This window comes from Galeopterus variegatus, unplaced genomic scaffold, assembly GCF_000696425.1.
Source record: "Galeopterus variegatus unplaced genomic scaffold, G_variegatus-3.0.2 Scaffold13375, whole genome shotgun sequence".
NCBI lineage: Eukaryota > Metazoa > Chordata > Mammalia > Dermoptera > Cynocephalidae > Galeopterus > Galeopterus variegatus.
This window is the reverse complement of record NW_007739486.1, coordinates 1-3,558: the sequence shown is the minus strand read 5'-3', so window position 1 is coordinate 3,558 and position 3,558 is coordinate 1. Positions and strand designations below refer to the sequence as shown.

The following is a 3,558-nucleotide window of genomic DNA, read 5'->3' as shown; positions in this document are numbered from 1 at the left end:
GACAGCCTGCCCCAGGACCTCCGGCAGCCCGCAGGTCTGTCGTTGCCCAGCTCTCAGCCCTGGCTCCAGAGCTCTGAGGGTGTGAGGGCTTAAAGTTGCCCATGGCTCTGTACATGGAGTTGGCGACATGCTCATGGGACGACACAAACCCGAGATAAACCCTCATCTCAGTTGGAGTTGAGGGAATCGGGAGCGGGGAGGTGGCCTGAGAAGTGGGGGCAAGTGTACCGGGTTCTGCGGGGATGAGTTCTGACAGCGGGGAGGGAACCCCTACTTGTCAGCAGTAAGCGGATGCCGCAGGACCACGATGACCGAGTCCCGGCGCAGGAACAGGAACATCTTGGAGATGTAGCGGTCCTTGTTGACTGGCTTGGACTTCTTCTTGCCCTTGCGGTTGTTGGGAACTTCAGTCCACATCTTCACGTTGTCCAGCACCATGTTGCAGTGCCTGTCGAAGGCCTTCACGCAGCCCAGGAGTTTCTTGTTTTGGCAGTTGATGAGCACTTGGGTGTTGTTCCTTTTTTTTTTTTTTTTTTTGTCTTCTTCATGACCGGTAAGGGGATCACAACCCTTGGTGCGGTGTTGCCGCACCAAGCTCAGCCAGTGAGCGCACCAGCCATTCATATATAGTATCACGAACTCCCCGGCCGGCCGGAGTGTCGCTGCGCTCCCAGCGCCGCACTCTCCCAAGTGCGCCAAGGGGCAGCCCGTGAGAAGCTTTTTAGAAGGAAGGAAGGTTAGCGGGGGAGGCATTAGGCAGAGGGAAGAACATGCGCAGATGCATAAAGCCGGATACAAACACTTGGAGCAATATAGTGGAGGATCTATATAGTGAAGGCTGAGAATTTCTGATTTGGTTGTAGTTTCCTGTTTTACTAAGTAATTACATAAAAACTTCAAGTAGTGGAAAAGGTTCTAAATGATATTTTGCCCTTAAAAAAAAAAGAATGCATACTTATGCGTGGGGTGAGGGTGTGGGCGTGTTATTCTTCACCTGTAAACGGGAATGCGACTTGCACTTCACCTGCCTGAGAGGCCCACTTTTATTCCACATGGCCTTTACCACTCCCTTGTCTAGTTTTATCGCTATTTCAAGCTCTTTTGTAAAGTGCAGGTGTGAAAGCACCCCACTCCCACCCGCTGAGAGCCTGAGTGGTATTATTGGTTCTTGCAGGAAAAGATAATCAAAGTGAAAAAGAAAAGGCTAAGTTGTTACCACATTTGTTAACTCTGGCCAGATGCTCATTAGCAACACACTAGAAGCCAAAAATGAAAGACCAGGCTGCAGCTTGGATCCAAAAATAAGGGGCAGGCTCTGTGGAAAACATTGACAGCTGCAAGCCAGACGAAGAGGAATGCTTTTTCTGCACCATTTGAAGATGGATCCTTGAGCTGTGTCCCAGGTGCCCAGACATGGGTCTACATCCAGTTTATCTGTAGTGCCCACAGCAGGGTTACTCAGAGTGCCCTTTTGCCTCCCAATTACCTGGATGTTTGTTAAATATACAGATGCACCTCATATCTGCAGAATCAGAATCTCAGTGTGGGGTTCCTCGAGGATTCTAATGCAGCCTGAAACATAAGACCCATTGATCTGAGACTGAGAAATAATGCTCAGGCTGTGGTAGAAACTGTTAAACACTTACCAAATTTCCCTGAATCCTCCTAAAAATCCTGGGAACTAGTTACTACTGTTACTACCACCACCCCACCCTGCTAGTGGGTGCTGGAGTCAGAATTCCAGCCCAGGCCTGCCTGACTTCCCCCTTCCTGCTTAACCTGTCACTCTACAGTCTTAACCAGCAGGAGGGTAGCTCCATTCTGTGCTCTTCCATTGGAAGAGGGTAACAAGGGCAAGAAGTCAATTGCTCACTTCTGCCACCTGTCTGTACATCCCAGCCCCATCATTGGAGACTTATTCTCAGGATAGATGTCTAGAAATTTGGTTTCTGTGTGTTTCGTTTCGATTCTGCATGGAAATGAGGAAGCTAGAGGTAACTGTCCAAACTTACCTCTCTTATTGAAAGAATAGTGTTCTCTCCAAACTATCCTGTGGTTAAGGATGGGGAGGCATGTCTACTGGATTTAAATCCCAGCTCCAACTCCTCCACTTACTAGTTATTTAAACTTTGGGCAAGTTGGTTAACTTCTGAAAAATGGGGATAGCAGTAGCTGAGTAAAAGAATGAGAAAGGCAGGTCAAGGTGTAAAGAAAAGGATAAGGTACCATTAGTATGAGAAGAGTCTAGAACTGTGGTTCTTAACCCTGAAGGGGCGCACGGATGAAGGAATCACGCAAGACCCGGGCTAACAGTTTGCCAGAGAAGTTCCGCTTTATTCAAGGACTGCGTGTATATTTATAGGGAGCTGCATTCCGGGTTTTGGAGGTAGCTGATTGGACGGGGCTGGGCAGGAGGTGAGCCTTGACCTGTGACTGGTTGAGGTTTGGTGCGGGTGGGCTTGGGTTTTGGTGCTGGTGGGCTTGTTTACTGCGGAGAAGCACCCGGAAGGGTGCCATATTGCTAGGGAATGCTTTCCCCCTCCCCCTCCGCTTGAGTGCCCACGGTGTCCTTACATTCCTCCCTTCTTCCTCTGTTGTGGGAATGGGTTGTCGTAATCTTCGAGCTACTCTCTTGCTGGACGGGGGCATAGTAGGGGAAGAGGAATTGGGAGGAGATTGGGGATTTTGTAACAGGACCCAAAAGAGGGTAGAGAATAAGATAACTTTGAAGGGGGAGAACTGGGGTCCCATAGAGGAACATCGGGAAGGCTGAGGGGTGTAGAGGAAGAGTTGGAAGGGAGTGAGGTAATGTTTACAGGGACAGCAGCCAAAAGTGGGCATAGCAAAGATGCGCAAAGGAAGCAATTGTTAGGAGGGGTAGAGTTGAAGAAAGTCTGGTTAAGGAAGATAACAGTTTCAGAAATAATTTGTTGCCAAGTGTAGATGGGAGAGAGCTGGTTGGCGATGTTTATCTCTGAGGAAAAGGTTTCTTCTTGCTGAGAAATGTGAGTATGTACAGCAGATAAGGAAACGTGATTTTTTATGAGGACATATGTGCGGGAGATTTCAAATTTTCCGCAGGGGAGAGAACCGACCAAGACGTTGCAGTAGAAAAATCCAATAACTACCCCAGCCCACCTGGGGTCCCAGGGGTCATTAATGAATAATTGGAATGTGTACCCATCCCGCCAGCTCCCAACCCGCCGAAAGATTTGGTTTATTCGGGGCACCTTCAGATCACGAATCCGACACGACCAGTATGGGCATCCCCCATAAGTTTCCGGCCACCAGCGACAATAATCNGGGAGTGGTCATTGTTCCTGTAATGGAGGGAGACTTGGAAGTCGGGATAAACGGAGTTTGAGGGGGTTAGAGGGATTAGGAGTGCAGGCAACGTTTTAGTTTCTTGAAAGGGTGTGTCTTGAATTTGCAGGGTATGCGTAGGTTCTGCGGAATCCGCTGGTGAAGGCGGGAAGCAGGGTTTTAACCTAGAAATGTGGATCTATGGAGTTACTTGGTTGTTTGGTAAGGAAAGCTTGGCAGCTGTGGGAGTGCAAA

General features: G+C 48.9%; 1 pseudogene; it reads right to left on the bottom strand.

The window, feature by feature from the left end:
- Positions 1-270: 270 nt before the first annotated feature.
- On the bottom strand, positions 271-517 carry LOC103581562 (annotated as a pseudogene).
- Between the last annotated feature and the right edge of the window lie 3,041 nt (positions 518-3,558).